General features: G+C 39.9%; 1 protein-coding gene across 7 annotated transcripts in view; it reads right to left on the bottom strand.

Moving 5' to 3' along the window:
- The window catches only part of znf462 (zinc finger protein 462), a gene marked incomplete at its 3' end in the record, with an annotated part of 52,349 nt that extends 44,047 nt beyond the window's left edge, over positions 1-8,302 (bottom strand). For 3 of the 7 annotated variants that reach the window (XM_084136623.1, XM_084136618.1, XM_084136621.1), the window contains exon 1: positions 7,535-8,262. Of the gene's footprint in view, positions 1-2,746; positions 6,920-6,971 lie in introns of those variants that run through there. The other 4 variants (XM_084136619.1, XM_084136622.1, XM_084136620.1 and 1 more) reach the window with 4 other exon arrangements.
- Positions 8,303-10,120: the final 1,818 nt, after the last annotated feature.

Genomic DNA, 10,120 nt, shown 5'->3' on the forward strand with positions numbered 1-10,120 from the left:
TTCAAATTTTCTGTATTATGTGCAGTGTATTGTTGGCAAAAGTTTTTAATCTGCACCTTTCCCAAGTCCCACCACTGATTTAAAGATGTATAGCTAAATCTCTCTTCCCTCCAAGATTTCCACAAGAGATCAAAAGAGTGCACAAAGATGTGATCGTGCAGTAATCTGCTATTAAAGTGCCAGTGCGTCTGATAGAGTTTAGACGACAGAACAGACATAGACATTGAAATAAAATGGTGATCTGACATAGATGTTGGTGAGATACAACTGCCATAAAATCTTCCTTTGTTACCCTTTTCAACATAAAACCGATCCAGTCTTGCAGCAGAGACCTTATTTGAATTCATTTTCAACCAGGTGTACTGTTTAACATGAGGGTAAGCCTCTCTCCACAAATCGAACAGATTGTGTCTATTAATTAAAGATTTAAAAACACCCGCTGAACTAGGATGAGGTTCCTCATGATTTCTATCTAATTTGTGATCTACAGTACAATTGAAATCACCACCTATTATAACAATGTTATCCTGAGGACATTTCAACAATTCTTCAGAAAATTTTCCAAAAAAAACACTTCGTTCACTTCCTATATTAGGAGCATAAATATTAAAAAATGAAAAACTAGTATTGTCTATTGTTATATCCGCACGCAATAGGCGTCCAGGTATTATTTCTAAAAAGTCTGGATCATTTTCTACACGTTTTGAAAATAAAAACGCAACACCAGCACTCAGATTTGTGCCATGACTAAGGCCAATGCTCCCTGACCATTCGTTTGTCCAGTCGACTTCATTACAAGCATCGGTATGTGTCTCCTGTAACATAGTTACATCTACTTTTTTAAGGTATAAATACTTAAATAAAGTAGTTCTCTTTTGTACATCCCTACAGCCATTTATATTTAAAGATCCAATGTTAAAGGATGCCATCAGGATTAAAAAAGAGAAAAGATACCTAATCCAATATTTTCTGTTCATCATAACTCTTTAAGGGTTTTTAAGTCTTTTTCTGACAGCACTCACAAACTTTTTAAGGCGGTAGCGCCTAGGCTGATCCAGTTCCTCTAAAGTGGCTTTCTTCATAGCCATCAGCGAGGACTCAACAAAAAGCCTTAAATCAACAAAGAACATTTCAACTTCTGGCTTTCTCTGATTTTTTGTGGCGTCTAAAAAATCATTGAGTTGTTCCACCGTATAATATCGAGACTTTGCAAATCTCCCAACAGTACTTCCCTGAGAGTTAGCTTCAGACAATTCATCAGCAATCGACTCTGAACAATCACTGTCTGAATCACTATCCATTGCTTGCGATTTTGAAGCATCAATATCACACACATTACTACTTAATGCCTGCGTTTCATTCAAGCCATCACTCTCTTTAGGCCGATCTTGATCACTAGATTTCTCTAACTCAACAACAGCCTGCCCACTGTCGTTGGTTTCACTCTGTCCAGAATCAACAGTCTCAGTGATAACAACACTACAACCTTGATGCAACTGCTCTCCAATATCAGTAAGCGCGGACCTCTCAGCGCTCGGACCGGGCGCTGCGCTTTCACCAGTTACTGCAGCCAGATCGCTAACGTTACTCTCATCATTCAAAATCTGCCCTGAATCAGATTCAACTCCATTTCTTGCCGTTTGAGCCTCTTTAACCAGAGGACAGGCTGTTTTAATGTGACCAAATTTTCCACAAACAAAACATTTCATGGACTCAGTGCTGATAAAGATCGTATAATCTTTTCCAAGCACCGTTAGTTTAACCGACACTTCAAGCGTTGCAAATTCAGCACTCAGTATCATGACAGCCTGACGTCTGAATGACATGATATGTTTCAACTCTGGGGTTTTCAAACCCAGAGGAATCATCCTAATCGTCCCAACCAATTTCCCATAACGCGCTAAAATACCCTCAAGCGCTTTATCAGAGATAAACGGGGGTACGTTTGACAACATTACTTTTTTCGAGAGGTTAGACAAGGGTAATACAGGAATAAAAACATCATGAACAGTCAAACCACACTCTACTAAATGATTGACCATTTCAACTTCTTTCAAAAAAACAACCATTGCTTTATTCATTCTAGAAGCAGACATGATGTTTTGTGCACCTATTTCTCTGCCAATTGCAACCAAAACGTTCTCAATGGACACTGATGCGTCTGCCGGCATACACTTGCACGCATGCCGAGCAGACAAACAAGAAAAGCCATCGGAGTTTGAGCCCATCTCTATCAGCTATGCTGACAGAAGTCAGCGCTCCGACTCTCTGTCCTCTAATCCAAAGCAATATTCAAAAGGAATAAACCCAGAAAAGAAGGAAAAGTTTGAAACTCACTCAAGAACGCCACACACTCTTCCGCTCACACGCTCCCCACAGACACTCCGCACATGCGCACGAGAGAGAGAGAGAGAGAGAGAGAGAGAGAGGTAGAGAGAGGTAGAGAGATATTGAGATGTGATCTGTGGTCCAGCAGAACCTCGACGGCCACATCCTTCATCAGGATCCTTCAGAGGAACACGAAACCGGTCTGGAGGATCTCAAACACACACACACACACACACACACTCGCACCAGAACGCTTCTGAACACACATTTCTTCGATCATCTGAGAAGAGAATCCACTTAAACTAATAATAACACACAGATCTTCGAACCATCAGACTACTGTAATCTCAATAAAAACACCCAAAGCACAACTAATTATGAAGAAAACCATGTTACGTAAATAAACACAGAGTCTTACCTCGAGGGTCTGTTTCTAATGTCCACCAGAACGTTATATAACTCAGATAAGCCAATGCATCATGTCAAGAAAGCGTCCACTGGACCATTTCAATTGGCTTTTGTGTGTCTCGTTTCTTTCTCTGTCCGGCTGCCGGAGGATCGACTCCAAACTTCAGCGCTTCTGTGAGTTTCTGCTGAAAGGTCCATTTTGTAGCTCAAATCACTCGACCATCAAAATGGAAGCCCTTCAGCTGCCTCTTAAAAAACAATCTGAAACGCAGGCGCTTCTCCCAGATCACCAGCGAGAGCTCAGAGACCTCATGCGAGTCTTCAAAGTCAATGTCAATGCAATCCAAAGGCACAGATTCCAAAATGGAATTTTAGGAGAAACATCTGAGACATAAGAAACATTGTAACTCCTAAACAATGAGAGTAATTAAGGTGACGCTTCTCCACATCTCCTGACTTATTAATAACAGCATTATTCAGATTAAATCACCACATTACTCCAACATTCACTGAATCCAGACTGTAAATCCTCCGGGAGATCCGGAGCAACAGAACGTCGTCTTTATCTCACACTCATCAACCGATCCATTAAAATCAGTAAAAATGAACTGAAATCTGTTCATCTGTTGACAAAAGAACAGCTTTAAGGCTCCCTGCGGTTTCCGTCAAAATAAACGCTTGATGGTTTAACGTTTGGAAATGAAGAAATTAAAGGGGTCCTATTAAGCCCTTTTACGAAGTCTTGCTTTTATTTTGGGGTGTATTAGAATATGCTTGATTGTTCAAAAAACACATTATATTTCATTACAGCTCCTCTCTCCTGTCTGGTTGAACGCGTCGTTTTTGATGAAGCCCCTCCTTCCGAGATTCGAACTGTGCTGTGATTGGTCAGCTGACCCCCTGTGTTGTGATTGGCTGCGCTTTAGCATGTTTTCTGGAAATGTCACGAACCTTCATAACCGCGAGCTCTACTCAGATCTAAATATTAACAATGGCGTCCATTTCAAACCATTTCAGACCTGATTCAGACCCTGACAATGTTAACGAACAAGAGGATAGTGCAGAACGGACTTTAAGCACAGATTTCACCGGATGTTTTTTATTTTTGTCATTTTCTTATACATTTTAGATACAATGTTATCCACCATTTAATATTTGTCTGAAAACTATGGTTATACAAACAGTAATCGATTGCAAAACCATGGATAATTTCCCTAAGCATTGGTGAACAGCCGTACAAAAGCTCCAGTAAACACTACATCAATACTAATGACTTTGATCTTTGTAATCTTGCAGATCTTTATCATGCTCAAACAGCAACACTACACACTTACTAAAGTGGAAAAAGTGGAAAAGCATAATAGGACCCATTCAAGATATTAGTATTGTAATTTTACAGTTTTAATGAAATATAAAATTATTATTACATTATTTTTCTTAAATACTCTTTTTATTAGGGTTTAATATTTTTATTTAGTAATAATATTCATCATAATAAAAACAACAATTATTATTATATTTATAGTCACATTAATATGTGATTTAAAAAATATGATTTTTTTCCCCCTAAATCATGCAGCCCTAAAATCAAAAAATACAATACCAGAATTTTAGACACCAGTGAAACGTAATCACAACAAAAACTAATACAACTCAAGCTTATTGCAGACATGGCAACTCGTATTTTTCCGTGTTCAGAGATTCCCACTTGTAAATATGGCATTATTTGGTCATTCATGTGCCTGAAACTCATAATTACGATATTTCAGACTCCACTATATGTGCATAAGCTCAAAGTACACTTGGTTTTCGACACGAACACTAAGTATCCTGCACTAGTGCACTAGAATGACATCTTCGTCCAGTTTGCATGTGATTTTAGATAAAACTATCTTTTTAAACTCCTCGTCGACATCATTTGCATGAATTGATGTTTAGGTCTCCAGAAGTTTGTTGCTGTTCAGTTTCGTCTTCAACTACACAATAACTAATTAGTGCAAATAACGTCAGGCTCATGATCAAACTGAGTGTACAATGTACATGTGATTAGAAAAACCAGTTACGCTTTATATCAATGGTCCACTTTAGACAAATACTGACTACAAGTAACTTTACAACTACATGTCAACTAACTCTCATTAGAGTATTAGTAGACTGTTGGGGTTCGGTAAGTAAAGTAAAGTTACTTATAGTTAGTAGATTGTTTGAAGTGGACTATTGAAACAAACTGTTACTGTTATGTCAAGCTCTCACTAGTGTACGGTTAAAAAAAACACTTTAGTTTATTTCAACTCCTGCTTTGGTTTAGAACGTCGTGTTTATATTATAAATGTATAGCATAGTTTACATTCTCTAGATTTGATCTTATAGCTTTCCATTTGTACGTTGTTTGGATGAAAACACTGGCCATGATGTGCATGTAGAACTTTTTCCCATTGGAAAAAATACAGGAACTAAAATCCTGAAAGAAACAGCCGTAGAGTCTCTGCTAATGCTGAAACATTAGGGAAACATCTCAAATATCAGCTATTACAAACTAGCATTGTCTAAGTGTTTTAGTAAAGCAATAAAGCATTCAATCATCCACTGATGAACATGTTGTAGTCGACACCTGGAAAATAACACTGAGCTGCGGTTCCCAGTGCAAAACACAGTCGCTTTACACATGAAATCAAGTCAACAGGTCATTAACACAAAACCCAGTGAACTCGTCGTGTGCCACACAAATATCACTCCAGTAGAGTTTTACATCAACGCTATGACAATCATACAAATACTAACACTGGGTAAAATAGTGAAACAGCTCAATGGGGTTTGGAACGGAGCTCGTGTTTACACTGTTAACTTCATCCTCGTTGGTGTATCATTAAAAATAGATGAGATGCCTTTGTGTCTATTCATTCGTTTTCTGTGTTCAACATGACAAAGAGACAATAAAGAGCGTGCAATAAGCCTCACCGAGAGTCATAAACGGATCTGACGTCTACAATCATCTCCTAAAAATACTACAACACGAGACACTGTAAATGTTCTGTTTTCTCAAGTGGACTTCACTTCATATTTGATGACGTTTGCATGATTTATGTGTCTCGTGAAGCTGCTTTGAGACTTTGCATTGTGGAAATAAAGCTTGATACTCCTGAAAACAAAGCACAAGTTTAGGAGCGAACTACGATCCAAGCGTTTCTCCTGCGAGCTGAACAGGCTTTAGACTGGATCTTCATGAAAAGTGGGTCAGCGGTGAGCTTGAACCGTGAGCCATCGCTGTGTGTCAACAGTTGCATAAGACGGCTTTTAGCTTTTCCAGGTCAGACACTCGACCAGATCACAGTCATTACAGTGAAACTACAGGGAAAATTCCCCTGAAATCTACAGCCTGAGAGAAATGACCAGCTGGATGAACAAGATCACATGTGCATTGGTTGCAAATCCATAAAACATTTGAGTGAAATCAGTAAAACGTGACAAATAATGTGCATACGTCTACATAAAACCACAAAGAACCTGCTTAGAAACATCAGACAGAAGCAGTGTCTGAAAAACAGCCAGTAACCTTCATGTGAGAGAACCTGTTTGCCCTGACATGGGAGACGTGCCACCATTTTGAGTTCCTCTGGCCTGCGTCTGTCGCATTGAGTGTGTGTGTGTGTGTGTGTGTGTGTGTGTGTGTGAGCGTGCTGTCTTTGTCAGCGGGATTTCACAGTGGCCAGAGCGATTGCAGAAGGACACACACACAAACACACACAGGCACAGACATCTTCCACCGAAATGCTCTGATGGTGTGCAATCATGTTCAACGTGTCACAATCATACATGCATGTCAGATTATTAAACTATTAAACCAGACAAGTGCACAAACACTCACTTTCACTTCCAAGCAGAAGCTTCACATTTGGTCCAAAACGACACACAGGTGCATTAAGGGAACTGTTTCACCAGAAAGTTCAGTATTAATGGATTCATAAGTTCTAAGACCATGGCTCATCAACATGATGCATTGATATGCATGACTGAAAATGCACTAAAATGACAGTAAAGAGAGCAGGAACTCTGTAGGAGCGTCTGTAGGCCACCGTAGAATTCATCAGAAACATGCTAAAGTCATCATGAAACCTTCAACTAAACCGCATTTCACTCTAAAAACGGCACAATAACAAACCGCAGCGTGAGTGGTATTAAAAATATCGCGCGTTGATACAGAGGAAAAAAGTGCAAAGAAGCGTGAAATGTGTCACCAAACGCCTCGCTCGCGCCGCGTCCAGGTCCATGCAGTGGCCAGGAGAAAGTCAACCTTTGTTCTCCAGCGAGACTCCAGCGAGACTCCATTTTCTGGTGTCATTCTACACCTGCGGGGACAAACACCTGGAGCCCGGCGCGAAAAACACACACAATAACAACATCAACTACACAAGCGTTACATTGTAACTACACCGTCACGTCACGAGAGCGTAGTGCGCGCGCGTTCGCTCGCTCGCGTCGCGTCCGTCAGTCTGTCTCTCTCTCTCTCTCTCTCTCTCTCTCTCGCTCTGCTTGACTAATGGACGCGGAGCTCCAAATCCGCGCAATGGCTTCCAACGCTCCCGTCAGACGCGCAACGCGTCCCTCAAACGCCCGAAAAACACGCGTGCGATCAGAAGCTCTGGAGGAGACGCGTCACTTTACATGCACCAAGGTGCCCGTTCTGAAGGATTCGCTCGGCTCTGTTCTGTTGAGAAGCAAGCGCGTTTCCAGATCGCTCCTCTCCACGGATCCCGAGCTCAAACGCGTCGTTATACGGGTCGAGAAACCGAATACTCACGCCTGGATCCTGGATCTTCTGTTCTGAAGTTGTTCCCGGTTTAGAGCAGGAGAATGTTCGCCATCTTCTTCTCTCCTCCTTCTTCTTCTTCTCCTCCTCCTCCTCCTTCTTCTTCTTCTTCTTCTTCTTCTTCAGTACGCCAGCTGCAGATGACCTGAGCTCTTGCTGTCTCTGAATAATGAGCAGCCTCAGAGACAAGGAAGACAATCTGCTAAGCATGCAACACAAAGAAGTTTTGGAGTCTAGCAAGCACCAGAGGGTGCACAAGAGTTTGCGATGAGACAGTGAGACAGGAGGAAGGTCCACAGAGCCTCTCATGACTCCAGCAGTAATGGAGCTCAAACATGGAGCCCCTCACGGCGCTTATGACACATTATGATGAGCCATATGATGAGAACGCGTCATTACAGACATTCATTATGGCGCGCGCGCTATAAACGGCGGTCGCGTCATAATATCTCAATCTTCCGTTTCATATGTTCTCTTTTCAGAGGAACATGGTCAAAAAAGGTTTCACGTGCATGAAGATCATTATCCAGCACAGTATAGATGTATATAAATATATATAGATATGCACCACAGTCACGTGATGTGTCTGATTTCAAAATAAATAGCATTTTGTGAATCTCTTTTCAGAGGAACATGGTCAATAAAAGGTTTCACGTGCATGAAGATCATTATCCAGCACAGTATACATATATATATATAAATATATATAAATATGCACCACAGTCATGTGATGTGGCTGATTTCAAAATAAATAGCATTTTGTGAATCATTTTGTGATTGTTTTTATTTAGACTTCATTTAAACTTGTATGCTCCACTCATTCTGATAATAATACGATATCATATGTTTTGACACATATTCTGAACGTTTTTCTGAGATTATGTATTCCCTATTATGCCATAGCCTATGAGTGAAACGTTTCTCGAACAAGAATAAAAAATAATGGGCGGAGCTTAATTTTGTCCGTGGGGAATTGATTGGATGGTATGCGTGACGTCACCGTCGGCCGGAGTGACTGCGGCCACGCCCATTGAGTGGCAAAAACACTGAGTGGCAAAAACACTGAGTGGCAGCATTTGTTGTTGTTTTTGCCGCGAAAAACGCACAAAACGCATCTAAAACTGGAAAGAGCTTTGAGATTGACTATATAAATAGATTTGACAAGACATCTGAGGTATATTTTTACAGACTGCTGAAAGCTACAGAACAGAAAAGCAAATTAATCACTGCGATTCACAGAAACAACTGGATCCAGGCAGAGAAAGGTGGATTTGCAGTTCTCATTGTGTGTCAATATGCTGAATTTAGGGGTAAAATCACACCCTATATATTGTATTGTTATATATTGTATCGACAACTCATCAATTGAATATTTACCATCGTATATTCTGCATAATTGGATGTTTTTAAATAAACACTGACAAGAAACTACACAAGTTTTAGGACTGGACGATATGATGATATATATAACATTAATATGAGATCACATGGATTTAGACCTATATAGTATTCATATAAAGCGTTCACAGGCAAATTTGCTTTATGTATTTCCCCAACGTTGAGGCTCATATAAATGTCAGGAAACACGATTCCTGCTGCATGTCGATATCCCTGATCCCTGGATCTTTGGTAGGTTGTAAGGAACACCATATCGAGTCCAACCTTTAGTTTAAAAGGATAATCGTTCGTTTTACTCGCGTTTTCGCAGTTTCCCCTATTAAATCCAGTCATATTGCAGGTTCTTTTGCCACTCAGTCCGTGTTCCGGTGGGAAAGTGACGTCAGTGCATAACCTCTATTGGTGGATCTCATGTGAGTGACACAATGCAAGTGTCTGGAGCGTCATTCTCATTCAGAGTGCATGCTGGGAAGTCAGTCTCCTCTCCAGCAGTATTTATGTAAGACGGGACGCTTGCTTTCTCCCATTCCTTCTCTGGGTTTCTGTCTGTGGCCACTTGACATGATGGTTAATTAGATTTTTAGCTGCTCTTAACCACTAATTCATAAATCATAACTCAATGAGCCTGACTGACACCGAACACCAATAAAGCATGACAGAATCATAAATCATTGACACGGAAACTGCTGCTTTTTCAGTTGTAATCTGAATGTCATTAAACATCATGAGTCGCATGATTATGGGTTTGATTCCCAAGTAATGCATGAACCGACGAAATGTGCATAAATGTGAAATACATCAAGGTGAAATGCATGAATAATATGTGAGTAAACTCAAACTTAAAGGTAAAAAGTGCAGTTAAACTCAACACTAGATCCACATCGACTGTCTTGATTTGTTCAAGTCTCTTTTTGTGGATGATTCATTGATTCATCAAATTATGTCTTCATAATCGACTTAATAATTTTACACAAAATTGGATTAAAATGCAAAATTACTGTATTTCATTCATGGCATTGTGATGAGGTCATTTGACAAAAATGGAAACTGGAAGTAAATTAAGAGACTAATGAAAGATTTGCAGTTTCTCTGGATTTATTATTTATGTGAAAATCCGTTTGAGTTAAATTAACATTTTTGATTGATTCTACAAACTACTGACAACATTTCTTCCAAATT

This window comes from Abramis brama, assembly GCF_963993115.1.
Source record: "Abramis brama genome assembly, chromosome: 15".
Lineage (NCBI taxonomy): Eukaryota > Metazoa > Chordata > Actinopteri > Cypriniformes > Leuciscidae > Abramis > Abramis brama.